The sequence below is a fragment of the Oryctolagus cuniculus genome, chromosome 12 (genome assembly GCF_964237555.1).
Source record: "Oryctolagus cuniculus chromosome 12, mOryCun1.1, whole genome shotgun sequence".
Classification (NCBI taxonomy): Eukaryota; Metazoa; Chordata; class Mammalia; order Lagomorpha; family Leporidae; genus Oryctolagus; species Oryctolagus cuniculus.
In genome coordinates this window covers 34,449,012-34,468,693 of record NC_091443.1, presented here as the reverse complement: position 1 = coordinate 34,468,693, position 19,682 = coordinate 34,449,012, and the positions used below count along the sequence as shown (strand labels likewise).

At 36.3% G+C, this 19,682-nt stretch overlaps 1 long non-coding RNA gene across 1 annotated transcript in view; it reads left to right on the top strand.

Annotated features, from left to right (window-relative positions):
- Positions 1–1,732: 1,732 nt before the first annotated feature.
- LOC127483713 (uncharacterized) overlaps positions 1,733–19,682 on the top strand; it is a 97,579-nt gene continuing 79,629 nt past the window's right edge. The window contains exon 1 of the long non-coding RNA XR_007910237.2: positions 1,733–3,137. This is a non-coding gene — a long non-coding RNA (uncharacterized lncRNA). The remainder of the gene's footprint in view (positions 3,138–19,682) is intronic.

Genomic DNA, 19,682 nt, shown 5'->3' with positions numbered 1-19,682 from the left:
ATGGTGAACAGCAAAAAAATAAGATCATTAGAGAGTCTAAGAGTTCTTTGTTGAAACACTTTATCACATTTCATTTGTGTCCTCAAGTTACAGAACCCCAGAGCTCCATGTTGTTTTGTGTTAAAGAGAATGATTGAATGTGTTGCCCTTTTGATTGCAGTTGAGTAAGGGACATTTATTCACCACTCTTGAGGTCTCAAATGACACTATAAATTATCACAAGGCCTAGGAATGTGAGAAACATAATTTAATGACTCTAGGTCACCACTAAGTTAAATTCCAGGGTTAGAGGTAAAATGCTGGGGTGTACACTTGATACAGCCATTAAATCATCAGTTGGAATGTCTACATCCCACATCAGAATGCCTGGGTTTTAATCTTGGCCCCAATTTAGATTACAACTTCCTGCTAATTCACACCCTGGGGGATGCAGTACCTCAAGTAGTTGGGTCCTTGCCATTCATGTGGTAGACCTGTAAGAAGTTCCTGGATCCTGTCTTTGGCCTGCCTCAGCCTCAGCCATTGCAGACATTTGGGGAGTATACCAGCAGATGAGAGATGGGAAATCTCAATTTCTCTCTCCCTCTCTCTCTCTTTCTCTCTCTCTCTTTCTCTCCCTCTCTTCATGTGTTTCTCTGCCTCTCAAATAAACAAAATATATAAAAATATAATAAATGTTTAAAAAGAAATATAATCCCAGATAATATTGTGGACAGGAAAGAATGTTACCCTTTCTTGATAATTTTTCTATTGGTGATTTTCATATTATGTTTAACTCTCCTGACTCAGGGTATGGTTATTAGGAGCCACCTCTAATTGCACCATACAACTTCTTAAGAGCCATATATATAGGACTGTAGGGAATTAATGAGGAATGGAGACCCTTCTTTACCATATGCAATGGAAACATTTACATATGATCTCCCTGATCCTTGGATTATGCATAATTTCAATGACAAAATGAAAGTCACACTATATGAGTGTTTTTGACTTTTAGGAACTATGGTTTTATTGGTTACATCAGGGATAGGAAGACTTAATTTGCTTCTGTATTCTATGTTTAGGTGATCGGCCACAATCAGTGGTTCTGGATAGGAACTTTTCTGGATGTGACAGGTAACCCATATTTTGTTCAGTGCAGAAGAATTTGTAAAACAGATTATTATCTGCAATATATAAATTTTGTAAAGTCAAAATCATGCTCTTGTTTTTCTCTAAGTTATGCTACTATATACTGGATGTTAACAACAATGGATGCCACTGAGAAGTTTCTCTTTTAAAGGACTACAGGTACTTTGAAAAATTCTGAAATCTCTAAAAATGCTACTTGGCTTGAATTATAGGAGTTTATACTTGATCTGTAATATTTTAATGCCATATTTAATTGAAATATTGAGAATATTTAATCGCCAATCCTGCTTTTATACCTATTTATTGCATGTTGACCAATAGTAACACAAACTCTAAAATATAAAACAGCATCATGTAGGCATCAGTAACTTCTGACTCAATGGCAACACATCCAAAGTACCACAAGACTTCCCATTTTACCTCATATACAAGAACTGTCTAGTGTGTGTTCTGATGCCAGAATGGACGTGTTTGAATACAGGTCTTATCAACCACAGCAAGTCAGGTAGAGTTCCTGTGCCTCAGTTTCCTCTTCCATACAATGTGGATTATATGGGTACCTCTTAAGATTTTGGGTTTTTAAAGGGCCTGACTACACAGTTATCAAATCTTAGCATTTTAGAATAATAATTATATTTTTATAATGTTAGTGATTCTTGTATTAGCATGCTAATCTCTACGGATTCCTTAGTCTTTCCAGTCATTCCAATGCACACTACTGATGTTATCTCATGATTCGTCTCTGTCTGTTCTACTCTGTATTTCATATAACTGAAAAACTAATGTTCTAAAAGTTCATTATACTTCACATTGAGGAAATCACCATAACATGCTGTTGAATCACAACAGTCTCATTCAGTGGGTGGAGGTATAATTTGAAGCTTTTCACACTTCCAGCACTTTTTCAATGCCCTTGCCATCTCAAATGTTGTTTTCAGTATGCAGTTTCCTACCCATGAATTATTTATTAAAACCCATTGAAGTGAAATGGACACTATGAGAGACAATGACATGATCAGCCCTTGTCTAGACTGTTGAGGAACAACTTACTATTTTATTCCTTTAGTATTTTTGTTGTTGTTGTTGTTGCTCTGTTTGTTCTACATAAGACCACTGGTTGAACTCTGTAATCAATGCACAATCATTCTTAGGTGTTTAAAATTAACAGAAAAGTGATCTCTGTTAAACATAGGAGTGGGAATAACAGAAGGAGGAGATATATAGGTTGGCACATGCTCACTCTGACTTACCTCCAATGGTGGAACTAGAAATGTGCCAGGGGATTTCAACTCAATCTTACCAAGGAGGCAGGTACCAATGCCAGAGTACTTAGTAAAGTGATGAGTATAAATACACAACCGATCAAAAAGATAGGGTATGTGTCGATGAGATTTCACAAATAAGACCAGTGTAAGCAAATAATGAAGGATAGAATTAAAAGGGAGAGAATGATCCTGCGGGGGAAACAGGACATACAACAGACTCATAGAATGGCAGCACTCCTGCTTCAGAATCAACCCTTGGGACATTCTGATCTGGCTAAAAGGTCCATGAGAGTCTCACAGGCATGGAAAGCCATGACACGGTGGCAAAAAAACAATCTAAATGAAAGATCCTGGTGAACAAGACCCCAGCAGAAGGAACAGACCATCAAGGAGAGAGGCGCCTTTCTCTGAAGGGAGGAAGGAACCTCCACTGTGATACGGCCTTGACTAAACAAGTTCAGAGTCAGTGAACTCAAGGGGCTTCCATAGCCTAGACAGCTCATAGCAAGAGTCTCGGGTGATTGCTGACATCATAAATAAGAGTTCCAATTGTTAAATCAACAATGGGAGTCACTGGGTACATGCTCCCCACGTAGGATCTCTGTCATTTATGTGTTTTACTATGAAACTTAAAAACAACACTACTAGTCGAACAATACCCTATACCTTGTGCGGTTGTGTGAGTGCGGCCTGTTGAAATCCTTGCTTAGTATATACTAAGTTGATCTTCAGTATATGAAGGTAATTGAAAATGAAACTCGATGAAGGGTGGGATGGGAGAGGGAGTGGGAGAGGGGGAGGCCACGGGAGGGAGGGAGGTGGGGGGGGAGCCACAACAATACAAAAGTTGCACTTTGTAAATTCACATTTATTAAATAAAAAAACTATGTAACAAACAAAAAAAAAGAAAAAGAAAAAGAAAGAACTTAATACTTTACCCTTTTAGTATTTTTTATGTTCTACTTAAAACTATTGGTTGAACTCTGTAATTAATACACAATTACTCTCAGGTGTTTAATTAATGCTATAACTAGTACTCAAACAGTATTTTACACTTTGTGTTTCTGTGTGGGTCAAACTGTTGAAATCTTTACTTAATATATGCTAAATTGATCTTCTGTATATAAAGTTAATTGAAAATGAATCTTGATGTGAATGGAAGGGGAGAGGGAGTGGGAGAGGGGAGTGTTGTGGGTGGGAGGGAAGTTATGGGGGGGGGCTATTGTAATCCATAAGCTGTACTTTGGAAATTTATGTTCATTAAATAAAAAAAAATTCCCAGTCCCTGCCCTTGATCTGATAATAGATCCTTTTTCTGCATTTCACTTTTTACATGCATGTTGTATCCTGTATACTTGTGATTGAATCTTTCATATATCCCCTCCATTATCCGATGATTTCCTGGACAGCAGAAGTAGTATTCATACTCCAGTGTATATTAGGATAGATGAAATGTGATTAATTTACAATCAATATTTATTCAAAGCATGAATGGAAAGTAAAAGAGGTGTTAAGATGTATTGGTGCACACACATCATTTTATCCCTTGCCAAGTTGGTTTATCCTCCACTTGACCTCTAAATTTTGGAGAGTTGGATGCTCAGTCTTTTACTCTACTTTTCTCTAACTCTTCCTATGCATCTTAACAATATTGTAGACAAAAATATTTTCTTTTTAAAATATTTTTTATCTTGAAAGTCAGAGCTACAGAGAGAGGGGGAGAGACACACAGAGAGAGATCTTCCTTCCGTTGGTTCATTCTCTAAATGGCTACAACGGCTGGGGCTGTGCCAGGCTGAAGCCAGGAGCCAGAAGCTTCATCTAGGTTTCCCATGTAGGTGGCAGTTGTCCAAAGACTTGAACCATCTTCTGTTGCTTTTTCCAGGGCATTAGCAGAGAGCTGGATCAAAAATGGAGCAACCAGGACAGGAACAGGTGCACATATGGCATCCTGGCATTGCAAGCAGTAGCTTTATCTGCTACACCACAACATCAGCCCCAAAATATTTTCTATACTCTGAATTGACATTTCTATATCCAATCTTTCCCATGCACTCCTGGCTAATTTCTTTCTTTACATGTCCATTGAGATATTTTGTAGGCAACTCAAACATATTTCTGTAAATGAATTCTTTATTTGCTCCTCTATAATCTACCTCATTTTATTGCAAACACAAAATAAAGCCTGTTTCACCACTTAAGACATCAGTGCAAAATTTCCAGGTCTTTATTTCACCATTTCCCCCTCCACCTATTGGTTCAAAGTCCTCTTTTGAAAATGGCATCATGAATATCATGATTTCACTTCTTGAAATCTCCCTACTACTCAAATACATATCACATTGGTGCCTGCCATAATTATTTCATGAGGCTCTGAATGGACTCCCTGATTTCTCACTCTTGATCCACATTCATTTGCCATACAGTCAGAAAGATGTTTCAAAATGAGAAGGGGTTCCATCCCTCCTTATTTAAAACTGTGACTTACAATTGCACCCTAAAAATCCAAATTTCCAACCATATACCTCAGTGGGATACTCTGTCAGGTAGGATAGAGGATACCTCAGAATAATCTTAACTGAGGAACAATAGAGCTGGCTTTTTGTCTAGCAAACTTCTGTGGAATGTCTGTGTCTTGCAAGGGAATTATTGTGTTTTGAGGGAATGAGCCTCAGACAGTCCCAGGTATGAAGGTGGCTTAGCCAATGCTGTCAGACACAAACACTAACTTCTCTGCTACAGCTTATGAAGCCCAGAATGGCCTGTCCTCCACCTGTCTTCTGAATGGGCCCCTACCACTTTCTTTCACCTTCCCTCTGCTCTGTTCATTCTGTCTCTCATTTGACACGAATCTCATCATTGGATCAGAACTTCTGAATATGCTGTTGCCATTCCAGAATGATCTTTTACCAGTTCTCTCATTCCTTATTCACCTCTTTGATACACCTTCCTTGGATCCCATCTAAATTCTATTCCTGACATGATGACACCTGCTTTTATTTGTACTTTTGTCCACCTAGACTCGTGGTATTTGCTTGTTTATTACTTTGTTCACTAATTGGTAAACTTAATTTTGTTCACCATTGCATAGTCAAAGTCTAAAACAAGCCCCATATATGTATGTTCCCAGTACATATTGTTGAATAACAGAAATAACTTAATCACCTGATCTTAATGAATGCCATGAATAAATTAAAGGATGTTATGTTCTTATATTCACTAAAGTGACATTCATCATTTACATAAGTTCTCTACATAATTCATTAATATCCATGTAGTCATTACTTTTGGACAGGCATACATAATAGAGTAAATATACTCAAGTAGTAAGTAAAAATTGAAATATTATTAAAAGTTAGGAAAATATTACATGTTGTCCAATTGAATCTAAGTATCAAAGCAAATAAAATGCCAGCAATGAAAATTCATATTATCTAAGAAACATATTTAACTATTCCAAAGGCCATATAGAAAGTAGAATAAAATAGCAATTGATTTTGAATTTAAAAAGTCATGAATTTAAAGCTGGCCTCTGTTACTGTCAAACTTTATGCCTTTGGGAAAAGTATTACTAATTCATTCAAAAGGTAAATTGTACAGTTGGTCTGTACCAAAAAAAACAGAGTATTGGGGTTTCTTCTCCATACTGAATTATAATATATTCCAAATATGACTCCTGCATTATTGTACAATAAATAGATGATATATTATATAAGATATATAGTTCTTAGTGCTGGCTTGAAGATTCAGTGCAAATAAGCACTTTCACTGTAGTTACAGGTACCCTTATCTTCCACTTCACAGTTAATTATTCAAAAGGCCACAACTGAAGTATGGCCAGAATATTTAATATTGTTTTAAAAGATTTGTTTATTTATTTGAAAGGCAGAGTTACAGAGAGAGAGTTCTTCCATGAGCTGGTTCACTCCCCAGATGGCCACAATGGCCAGAGCTGTGGCAATCCAAAGCCAGTAGCCAGGAGCTACTTTCAGGTCTCCCACATGTGTGCAGGGGCCCAAGGACTTGGGTCATCATCTACTGCTTTCCCAGGCCATAGCAGAGAGATGGATCCTCATAGCACTGGCCATAATATTTACTATTAAATGGCAATCATAATTCAGGTTAAATATCGCATCACCACTGGAGAAAAATATTGATCATAATTATAGCTAATGCATCATATTCACAAGTTAAAAGGTCAAACTGACTAAATGAATGCCCAATTTTGATATATAATTTATATCATTGTACTTTTATAGATTATTTTAATTTTAAATATGAACAGTAAATGAACGTGTTGTTAATAACAGTGGTTAGGGGCTGGTGATGTGGCATAGCAAGGAAAGCTGCCGTCTGCAGTGCTGGCATCCCATATGGGTGCTGCATTTCCTATCCAGCTCTGTTATGGCCTGGGAAAGCAGTAGAAGATGGCCCAAGTCGTTGGGCCCCTGCACCCACGTGGGAGACCTGGAAGAAACTCTTGGCTCCTGGCTTCCGATCTGCACAGCTTCGGCCTTTGTGGCCAATTGGGAAGTGAACCAGTGGATGGAAGACATCTCCCTCTCTCTTTGCCTCTCCTTCTCTCTCTGTGTAATTCTGACTTTCAAGTAAAATAAATAAACCTTTAAGAAATGGATTTTAAAAATCATAGAATTCTTCTAAAAGTATCTGCTTTTTGCCTTTGAAACCATTTTTGTAACTAATAGGAAAGGACACAAATAATGAATAAACACCATAGCCAATAAAACTATGAATACCCTTAAAACATATGAGAATGAATTTATTCACCCTCTAGAATACTGTTTAAATTTTAAACACCTTATCTTTTTACTAATCTCTTAAAAGAACTGATCTCAGGAAACACAATTAAGAGTTTGTATTTCTTGTCATATATGAATTAATGAGGTAATAAGAAGGAGAATGCAAGCCAGGAGAGTTAAATCAAGACTGTCTTAGAAAGAAGAGTATTGAGTTTTCTTCTCTTCATACAATTATAACCCTTTCCTGATAAAAGTCGCAGAAAAAATGGAAAAAAAAAACAAGTTATTAAAGTTTATGTCTCCAATAGGTAGTAAAATAAATTATAAAGCATTCCTCTTAAGTAAATAAAGTAATTAAAAATAATTAGTCATTATTAAGGAAAAACAGGATCATTCAAAAAATCAATGCAGAAGCATGGAAAGTGGGGAAAAATACCCAAAGGTCAGAGCAATACCCATTATGTTGCATATGATCCAATATAAAAAATTTTAATTTTTTTACCTGATTTTGAGTTCAGAAAACAAAATATAGGTTTTTTCTACATTTTGAAGAATAAAATATTAACTTTATGATAATATACAAAAACAAAAGCTAGGAAGCCACACAGAAAGGTAACTTAGTGAATCAAATGAATTAATAAATTATAGCAAGTACCAATCTTTTAGGACACTGGATTAATGTGCGTACAGAAAGCAACACTGAAGAATGCCACATAAAAACTGAGACAGAAGAATTTAGAGGTATGCTAGGTAAAAATTTAAGGTCAAAAGATGGGAGGAAGAAAGTGATTTTTAAGAGATATGTTAAGGCCAGTGCCGTGGCTCACTAGGCTAATCCCCCGCCTTGCGGCGCCAGCACACCGGGTTCTAGTCCCGGTCGGGGCGCCAGATTCTGTCCCAGTTGCCCCTCTTCCAGGCTAGCTCTCTGCTGTGGCCAGGGAGTGCAGTGGAGGATGGCCCAAGTGCTTGGGCCCTGCACCCCATGGGAGACCAGGAGAAGTACCTGGCTCCTGCCATCGAATCAGCGGGGTGCGCTGGCAGCAGTGTGCCGGCCATGGCGGCCATTGGAGGATGAACCAATGGCAAAGGAAGACCTTTCTCTCTGTCTCTCTCTCTCTCCCTGTCCACTCTGCCTGTCAAAAAAAAAAAAAAAAAAAAAAAAAGAGAGAGAGAGAGAGACAGATATGTTAAGTCAAAGACTAATGTTTGAAACTGTGTGTGTTTCTACATCTTACAGCCCTTCCATTGGTCCAATGTTACAAGACTGAGATATTCTGTTTCGTATATCACCAGTGGATAGCATTGGACCTGCACCAATCCGAAGCCAGAAGCCAGGAGCTTCTTCCAGGTCTCCTGCGAAGGTGCAGGGGCCCAAGGACTTTGGCCATCTTCCACTGCTTTCCCAGGCCATAGCAGAGAGCTGGATCGGAAGAGGAGCAGTCGGGATTAGAACTGGCACCCATATGGGATGCCGGTGCTTCAGGGCCTCAACCAGATGTGCCACAGCACCAGCCCCCTTAAGAATATATTTCTAGTAATAGATTGACATAAATGTCAGCAATGGTACTGCTAAAGAAATAAACATGGATAATACAATCCTGAAAATAGTTTCAGTATGTAAATTAATAATGCAATTTCCAACTCAGTTTATTTTTGTAATATGAAACTGAAGTTATCAGAAGTGCTGTTATAGTTGCCATGGAGTAGAAGTTGTTAGGGTACCCATTAATTGTATACAATAATATAACCTTATTGTTTAATGAAAAATTCATTAATAAGGCCACAAATTAAAACCAATGCTATAAAATGTAGCCTATGTAAATAAAAGAATTGTGATGAATCCAGCAGAGCAATGTGACATAGCAATTGACAAGTAATTAATGTAAGGATAGAATACATATATATATACACATATATATATATACACATATATACATACATGGATATGTATATAAACATATACACTTATATAGAATATGTACCATAAATTATCTATGGCTTTAATGTTACTGTGTTAGGAGAAAATTCTATTAGAGATTTATTCTCTACCCTAGAAATACACTATGATAATGAAAGGTAATCTAGGCAAAATCTAAACTGGTGATTGCAAATTTACCTATAATAGGCCCAAAACAAACACAAACCCAATATCTTGCAGTAAGCCTGCAGAAGTCATAATGTTGTACAATAAATGGCCATAAACATTTTTCTACTCACAAAGCATGTGATTCAAAAAATGTATATGCAGAAAAGTGTGAGGCAGAGTTTCTTTTGTGTCTTAATATCTGTTTCACTTCATTCTGAAATACTTTAATAGAAATGAGTTCATACTAGCAGCAACTCATTGAGAAATCTCTGACTCTGTGCTGTGTTTGTGTGTAATGTAAATGAGACAGGAATACACTCATATGAATAAAACCTGTTGATTGGTTATGGATCAGCAATTCCCAAGTTTATGTCACAATCTGTATGACATTCCTGGACCAGCTTTTACATTTAAAATTTAGAATTGGATGATATGGGTGTAATTACATGGAGCCAGATGGCTCTCTTGTGACTACACATTTAGAGAAGCTTTTGCAGATTGTTTATTCCAATCAAATTGGGAATAATTCAACCTTACTTGAGGTCTTCTCATTATTTTTAACTGAAACACACAAGAATAAGTACTTGTTTACTTAAAATAAGGAATCTTTGAGCAAAGAACATGTATCTTTATAGTCATTGGAAATTTGAATATTAAATTTTATTTTTATGATTATTCTCATTTTAATGTTCATAGGGGTCTGTACATAGTAGCCTTCTTTATGGAAGGTAAGGCAATATGAAAAAAAAGTTTTCCCCTGGATTTGATGAACATATTATACTATGTTCTTGATCACTGAACCCCTGAAAATTCCGTAGAAATGACAAGTCCCTTAATCCTCCTAGGGTTAGTTTCTCTTCTATGGAGTGAATGCTAAGGCCACCATTGTACTCTTCACCTCCTGTTGGCCCTGTCCAATCAGGATGATGCTATCAATGTGATATTCTAGAGATCAACTAAGGTTGTTCAATTTCTTGATATTATGATAAAGTTGGTAATAAAATAGATCTAAAATGTGAATGAATAATTATTATATCATTTTTTCTAACCAGTAAAAAGAATAAATGGCAAATGGAATAATAAATTCACCAGGCCAATGATATCACATCAGTACCAAAGGCCTTATTAATCTACTTTGGAAATAATGTAAGTTCTAGGATAGCCTGTATAATCTGAGTTTCTACTTGGTTGAGTTCATGAGATTTTTCATAATCCATTCAGCATCTGCATGGGCTTGGCTGGTGAACCAACAGGACATATAAGAGATGTCCCTACCTTCATAACTTTTAGCTTGTTATTGGTGACAGTAACATCTCTCATCCACCCACAGGAACACATTTAAGTGTTGATTTGCTTTTCTGGCTAAAGAGTGGAGAGCAGCAATATCAGAGTTTGTAGTTACTGTGGAATGTAGGATTTGACACACTAACCAGAAAATTAGCATGGTGGTCAAAGGTCTAATCAGATTCAGTGGGAGGAAATGGACATTGCCTCTGGATGGGAAGATCACGTTTTCTAAAGAGATCATTTGGCATGGAAAGTAATGTTTTGTCCATCGAGGAGTGGAGTCTGCCACAATAACTCAAAGGCAAAAAGAATTGTAGAGATCAGGTCAGCATTCTAGAAAGACTTTCCCCTATTTTTCATAGAAGAAAAAAGAAATTCAAGATTTTCAAGACAAATTTGACATGGAGGGCAGAGGTTGAATTTGAAGAGACAAGAGTATTCAGGATTATTGTTCCCAAGATCCTCACCAGACATGGTCTTGATGAGAGCTGGTGGTAGCTTTTGTTATCATCATAGGAGGGATGAAGTTAATTGGATTTGAAGGACATTTAGGAGACAAAATAAAATGTAGAAATAATTTAGAGAGAGTAGCTGTAGGGAACTCAGTTATTGATAGTAACTAGGTTTCTGGCAGTGTGAAAAAAAATGAATGATGTTATCCAGATGAGGAATGGTACAGGTGGGAAACAGGTACTAGAGTTTCAATTTGTGGGTCTGATTTAGGATGCAGAGAACTGGATGGTCGAGTCATTGTCTTATTAGAAAGACTAAAACGAGAAGAAAAAAGTCTTCCAGATTAGAATCATGCTGTTTCATATTATTAGGTTATCTGTAAATTAAAACAAACCTGCAAAGAATGTGTTAATGAGAGAGGAAATGAGAAAAAATCTCTTGGTTTTTGTTTTTCAGAGAAGTCACTTGACTCATATTAATGTTAATATTTTATTAACTACAATATAACTGCTGAAATGAAGCAATTCAACTTGGGTAAATTTTTAAATAAAAATTTCTGAAACAGGAAAATATTCTCAGAAATAGTTCAAAAGGAAATTAATTTTTAAAAAGTCAGTATTGGGCTGACTAGGGTCTTTAACTGTGTCATTTGAAAAATTAATACTACACCTCCTCCTCAATTCTCAAATACTGTGGCATACTTTAAACAAAATCTAAATAATATCTAGAAAAACCTAAAATGTTTTCTAAGATTTGAATTATTTGACATATGTTTTCATTTCATCCACCCTCCCTCCCCCACTTTCCATCCTCACTCCTCTCATTTTATTATTTTTCTTTTAATTTTGCAATGAAATAATTTCAATTTACTTTATAATCACAATGGAACAGAATAGAAGCACCAGAAATCAATCCAAACATCTACATCCAACTTATATTTGATCAAAGATCTAAAACCAATTCCTGGAGCAAGGACAGTCTATTCAACAAATGGAGCTGGGAAAACTGGATTTCCACATGCAGAAGCATGAAGCAAAACCCCTCCCTTACGCCTTACACAAAAATCCACTCAACATGGATTAAAGATCTAAATCTACAACCCAACACCATCAAATTATTAGAGAACATCGGAGAAACCCTGCAAGATAAAGGCACAGGCAAAGACTTCTTGGAAAAGACCCCAGAGACACAGGCAGTCAAAGCCAAAATTATCAATGGGATTACATCAATTTGAGAAGTTTCTGTACGGCAAAAGAAACAGGAAAGTGAAGAGGCAAAAATATTTGCAAATTACGCAACTGATAAAGGATTAATAACCAGAATCTACAAAGAGATCAAGAAACTCCACAACAACAAAACAACAACCCACTTAAGAGATGGGCCAAGGACATAAATAAATATTTTTAAAAAGAGGAAAGTCAAATGGCCACAGACACATGAAAAAATGTTCAGGATCACTAGCCATTAGGAAAATGCAAATCAAAACCACAATGAGGTTTCACCTCACCCCGGTTAGAATGGCTTACATACAAAAATCAACTAACAACAAATGCTGGCGAGGATGTGGGGGAAAAGGGACATTAACCCACTGTTGGTGGGAATGCAAACTGGTAAAGCCACTATGGAAGTCAGTCTGGAGATTCCTCAGAAACCTGAATATAACCCTACCATTCAACCCAGCCATCCCACTCCTTGGAATTTACTGAAAGAAAATTAAATTGGCAAATAAAAGAGCAATCTGCACCTCAATGTTTATTGCAGCTCAATTCACAATAGCTAAGACCTGGAACCAACCCAAATGCCCATCAACAGTAGACTGGATAAAGAAATTATGGGACATGTACTCTATAGAATACTATAAAGCAGTCAAAAATAATGAAATCCGGTCATTTACAACAAGATGGAGGAATCTGGAAAACATTATGCTGAGTGAATTAAGCCTGTTCCAAAGGGACAGATATCATGTTCTCCCTGATGGTGACAACTAACTGAGCACCAAAGGGGAAACCTGTTGAAGGGAAATGGACACTATGAGAAACAATGTCTTGTTCAGCCCTTGTCCTGACTGTGGAGGAACAACTTACTATTTTATTCCTTTTAGTATCTTTTTTTCTACATAATACCATTGATTGAACTCTTTAATTAACACACAATTATTCTTAGGTGTTTAAATTTAACTGAAAAGTGATTCCTGTTAAATATAAGAGTGGGAATAAGAAAGGGAAGAGATGTACAGTTTGGCACATGCTCATTCGCACTTACCCCTAATGGTAGAGCTAGAAATGTGCCAGGGGATCCCAATTCAATCCCATCAAGTTAGCATGTACCAATGCCATCTTACTTGTTGAAGTGATCAGTTTAAGTTCATAATTGATCAAAAAGATAGGATTAAGTGTCAAAGGGAGTATATAAATAAGACCAGTGTCTGAAAATAATAATTGATGGAATGAAAAATGAGAGAATGATCCTTCATGGGAAGCAGGATACACAGCAGATTCAGAATGGCAAATGCCCTAAACAGCATTCTGGCCTCAGAATCAGCCCTGAAGGCATTCAGATCTGGATAAAAAGCCAATGAGAGTTTTGCAGGCATGGAAAGCCAATATATTGTGGCAAAAAAAAAAAAAATGACCTAAATGAAAGATCTCTGTGAGTGAGATCCCAGCAGGAAGAATGGGTTTGACAGGCAGAGTGGACAGTTGTGGGGAGCAGGGCCCGTCTCCCGTAACATGGTAGGGCCCGTAGCCTGGGAGCCAAAATGTACTAAGACTGTGGACAAATAAATACTGAGGACAAATACTGAGATTACTGAGACTAGACTAAACTAATGGAACTGCTAAGACTAACTCTATGCATCTGATCTCCCACCATATGGCGCTGAAAGAGAGTAAACAACTTCCACACAGCTGCCTCAGCAATTCGACTAACAAGCTGCCGGAGCTGATCCTGCCCCTGATTGGAGGAGAGCAGCGTGCTCAGCACGTGGGGAGAGAACACCAGCAGAGTTGGGATTGGTGGAAGAGGACTATAAAGGAGGAGAGAGACAACATGCAGAAGGAACATCTGAGGAACCCCTGAGAGAGCCGGCCGGCGGTGTGCCGCTCCTCTGCGGAAGTGGGGGAAGCGGCGGGGTGCTGCCCCTCTGCAGAGACGGGGGGGGGGGGAGCAGCAGCAAACCAGGGAAGTGCCGGGGAAAGAGAACAGCGCAGGGTCCAGTGTCATTCCTCTGCAAGTGGGGGAGCGACAGACAGTGAGAGAGAGAGAGACAGAGAGAAAGGTCTTCCTTTGCCATTGGTTCACCCTCCAATGGCCGCCGCAGCCGGCGTGCAGCAGCCAGCGCACCGCACTGATAGGATGGCAGGAGCCAGGTACTTCTCCTGGTCTCCCATGGGGTGCAGGGCCCAAGTACTTGGGCCATCCTCCACTGCACTCCCTGGCCACAGCAGAGAGCTGGCCTGGAAGAGGGGCAACCGGGACAGAATCTGGCGCCCCAACCGGGACTAGAACCCGTTGTGCCAGTGCTACAAGGCGGAGGATTAGCCTAGTGAGCTGTAGTGCCAGCCGAAAATGAACCTTGATGTGAAAAGGATGGGAGAGGGAGAGAAAGATGGGATGGTTGTGGGTGGGAGGAAGCTTATGGGGGGAGGAAGCCACTATAATTCAAAACTTGTGGTTTGGAAATTTATATTTATTAAATAAAAGATTAAAAAAAGAAAATGAAACATTTGTTATTACAATTATTGCTATTATTTTTGAAGTTAGCAAGAATGAACAATGTTGATTAATTTTGACATGCTCATGAATGCTGTTATGGAAAGAAATAAAACTGGGAGTCAGTAGACTTGTTTTCCGATTCTGATTGAGGCACTGATTGTATCTGTGGTCAATAACGATATTATAAAGAACAAATCTGTACAGTAAGTATGTAAATAACACTTACCAGTCACTGCAGAATTTGGGATTTGTGTCTAACTTATTAATTTTTATTATTCTCTCAAGTTGTAAGCCAAAATTTTAATGAAATTTGGATTATTTGGATGTGCATAATGCATGGCATGCTTTCAGGTTTACCTGATAAATTCTAAGCTCTGTGAGAGTAAGGTCTTTTTTTTATCCTATTTAGCATTCTTTAGCCAGAACTTTTTAAAAAACTCAGCGCATACATGGTATTGCATAGTTATCAAAGTTTAATGAGTATTTATGGCTTATATTGTTTCTTACATCTGAGTTTTTAAAACCTTTTGTGATTTTCTTGTACACTCTTCCTTTCTTCTGAATTCTGCCATTTCTTTTTCATCTGCTTAATTAGTTTTTTCTTCAGAATTGATAAATTTCCTTTATTTATAGTTATGTATTTCTATAACTGGTTACATTAACAATCAAGTGTCCTTTGTTGTAGTATTGCCAATATTTTCACACTTTATTACTTTATTTTTCCATATGTTTCTAATTGTGTCATGCTAATTCGTATCTGGTGTGACTGTTCTTTGTATATGCCTTTGATAAAGTTGATCCTCAGATATTACCAACAAATTTGAATGCATTGCTTATGATTGAAAGAGAAAGCCATCAGCTCAGAAACTGTAGTAGTGTCTCAGAGGAAGACAGGTAGATTATTGATTGAGAATTGGAAATTTTGCTGAAAGTGGGTCAATCAATTAAAAAATATTTTAATTGGATAATAATCATCATACAACATTACAGGTTTGGAGGAACAGAAATTCTTGAGGCAGAAATTCAAAAGTATAATAGTTACTGTTTTGATTCTGTAAGCCTTGGTTATATATGTTTAATTACCAGGATTTGAGGTTGCAAGTGGCAGAGTTCCAGATTAAACCTACTTGGAGAAAATAAACTCTTTTTCTACTAATATAGCTAAAACTCCAGGCCCAGGGATTACTTAAGCCATAGCAGATCCAATCCTATAATAATGTTCCCTGGACCTAGCTTTTGTTGTTCTCAACTTTTTTTTCTCCGGTATGGACTGTTCTTCTGCACAGATCTGTAGATATTAGATATTAAGAATTACACATCTTATACCTAAGTATCCTCTCAGTATCTGCTAAGGAGGAAATTTGAAATTTCCTTTTTTCCTCATATTACCAGTAAGCAGAAAATGTGTCTTCTTGGCTTGACTTAGTTTGCACATCATAACAGATCATATTATCTAGAGGCCAAGCAGTTTGTGTATTTATCCCCAATATTGATGGAGATACGTGTTTGCTTTTTTATATATAAAAAATTATCTGAGAATACAAAAGCAGTGGACCATCTCAACATTAAGATATTAGTGCCAGAACATATAAAAGGATTAGCAAAAATTAATTCTTAATTAGCAAAAATGAATACTTTTCAGAAAAGTAAAATGAGTTAGTTTCTTTTTGGTTGCTTGCACAATATCTTCAACTTCTGCTCTCACATTTTACTATAATTACATCATTATGTAAGAGCAAAAGAATCCAGGTTAAACTTGTTTGGTATTGTAATCTAAACGTACATCAAAATGATTGAAGTATAGAATTTGTGTACCAAAATTGAATGCTGCTGAATAAATGAATAGCAATAAATTAGACCAATAATTGTTTAAATTCACAGCCACAAATTTCCTCCAAATATTATTAGTAGATGTATTTAATTATCATTGTATTAAGATTCAAAATCAATATAATTATTATAATCAATATAATGATACTATTGAAATAACAAATTTGTTTTAAGATGTAGACAAATTAATGCCGGTATGTTCCAAAATAAACACTAAATTCCTGTTACGAATTACCACTATCTATTGTCAAAAAAGTAAAATTATGCTTGAAGCTCTATGTAATGGTTTAGTTTCATAGTGATCTGAACTTGTGTCAGTCCATGTTTGTAGTGTGATAACTGATTCTCTCAAGATAAACATTTTCAGATGTCTTGAGTTTTGTTTGCTAATGAAATTAGTTTCAAATGTTGTTTCCCTGGAATTTCTCTAGAGGAAATGGCATGATGTTTTGTTTTAATTCTATGCAGGATGAATGATTTGGAGTTATCAGAAAATGATATTACGCACAAACAGCTAGACAAGAATTCTATTACAGGTGATTAGTCAACCATGAATTCAGCACCCAGCAGATGGACAGCTCCAATGTAGCACATGAGTTATGTGTGTTACAGATGCAACCCTGTTTAAAAAAATGCTCATGGTGAACAGCTGCTACTTTCTTAGGATTCTAGACAAGAAATACCAGTTATGTTTTTATACTGCCATAGCACAGGGCATAGAATGGACTGATTTCCTTGAAGAATGGTTTTAAAAAAGGCATTTTGAGCACTTTTACTGTCTTATATGAGATGTATTTTATATGCCTATGCATACTTCCACAATAGTAAAACTATTCTGGCTACTAGCCAGTAACAGAACGTTTTACATGAGACTAAAAACACAAAAGTTAAAATGCTGAGATATTAGGATTTAAATGATTAATTGCTTATATTGGGTAGCTGAATAATGTCAGTTTTCATATTTACTCTTGATTACATATATTTGTAATTTAAGAGGCAATTTTGAGGACCAATGTTGTACCATTGTACCCCAGGAACAAGGCTTCTCGCTTCCCTTATTACATCTGATATCTGAATTATGTGAAAACTAAAGAATAGAAAATAAATATTAGAATTATTTTTAAAATCTACAGAAATAAGTAAAATAAGTTATTTATGCTAAAATTATAATGTCTACTTTGATAAGAGAAGAATGGTTTTGTTATGTCTAATCTAACTGCACAGAAAACTTAGCTGGGTGATTTCTACATATGGTATTACATTATTACTTGTAATCTAAAAGGATTTCTTTTGTTGGTTCTGGGGATTGGCTTATTTATTTTTTCAAAGATCCCTCTCTATATAAGTCTTCTAACAAGTATATTTTCTTCTGGATAATTTATATTCATAATGCTTGGTGCAGAACATTCTTCCTTGTTACATGCTGTTTTGAAGTCTGTAATGATATAATAAATGACCACCTACATATTTTTTCATGAAAAAAAGTCATTTGATGGATAGAATAGGATAAAAGTATTTCCTTCATAATATAATCTAGTAAACCTTATCCATTTTGCTGTAGAAAATATTATAAAATGAAAATGTTTCAAGAACACATATAACAAACTTATATGAAATTCAAATAATTTCCTGAAACATATTTCAACAGTTTCTCCTTTATTCTACTGCTGATTTGTGTAATTAAACTACAAACATAGATTTGTAAGTACACATCCTGAATATATTTAATGTATTATTTACTTGAACACCAAGTTTGTGTGATGATATATAAGTGTTAAGCACTGATACTTTCCAACAGACCTAAACGTTGGACATAGACAAATCAGAAAGGAAATGCTATACTACCTTGAAAAATTTATTAGCCAAATAAGAAAATAGACAATCAATAAAGTATAGCACAGAATGGAAGCTACTATATTATATATATGATGAAAATATAGGAGCACACCCATTAAATTATGCTGTATTGCATGCGTCAGCTAAAATAATATTTAAAAATACTGAAAAGTCAAATATAAAAATACCAAAGGAGTATTTTAATTTTTTAAATTTAGGTATGTATTTAAGAGGGAATGAATGGCCATATTCCAATTCACTCCTCAAATGCCAGAAATGACTGGGGCTGAGTAAGTTTTAAGTTAGGATCTAGGAACTGAATTCAAGTATCCTCTGAGGATGGCAATTATCCACCACTGGGACCATCAGCTGATGTCTCCCAAGGTGTACACTGGTGGCAAACTAGAATTGGGTATGGTTGTGTACCTTCCAAACATGTGGGAAACATGGATTAAGTTCTGAGCTCCTAGCTGTGGACTTTTCCAGCCAAATCTTTGCAAACATTTGGGAGCAAACCAGTGGGTGGAAGCTTCTCTCCCTCTAACTTTCTCTATCTTTCAAATATGACCCAGCCATCCCACTCCTGGGAATTTACCCAAGGGAAATGAGATCATTAAACAAAAGAGCTATCTGCACTTCTATGTTTATCACAGTTCAATTCACAATAGTTAAGACAAGGAAGTAACCTAAATGTCCATCAACCGAAGAGTGGATAAAGAAATTGTGGGATATGTACATTATGAAATACCACACAGCAGTAAAAAAGGATGAAATCTGGTCATTTGCAACAAAATGGAGCAAGCTGGAAAACTTCATACTTAGTGAAATAACCCAGTCATAAAGAGACAAACACCATATGTTCTCCCTCATTTGAGAGAATTAATAGTACTCCTAAAAAAAAAAAGCTATAGAGGCAAAATTGACACTTCTAGAATCAATGAATTGAATAGTCCTTGACTTGAGTGTCAAGTTTATTATTGTTACTTTTTATTTTGTATCCTTTATTTTCCTTTTTCTTTTTCATTTCTCTTCATACTATATGCTGAAGTCTTTATGTAATATAATGTTAATCATATGTATATTAAGTAAATTGGAAAAAGACCCCAGAGGGGAATTAAAAGAGGGGGGAGGTAGTCTATAACTGTAAAGAAGTATGGTTCTACGTACAGTCCTGCAGACTTAATTTCTAAGGGTACATCATAAAAACATGTAATGGGACTCAAAACCCATAAAAATCAGCAGTATAAATGCCATCATAACTGTTAAAATGATCATATTAAATGTTAAAGACAACATACAGATAGGTTCAAGTGTAAAAGT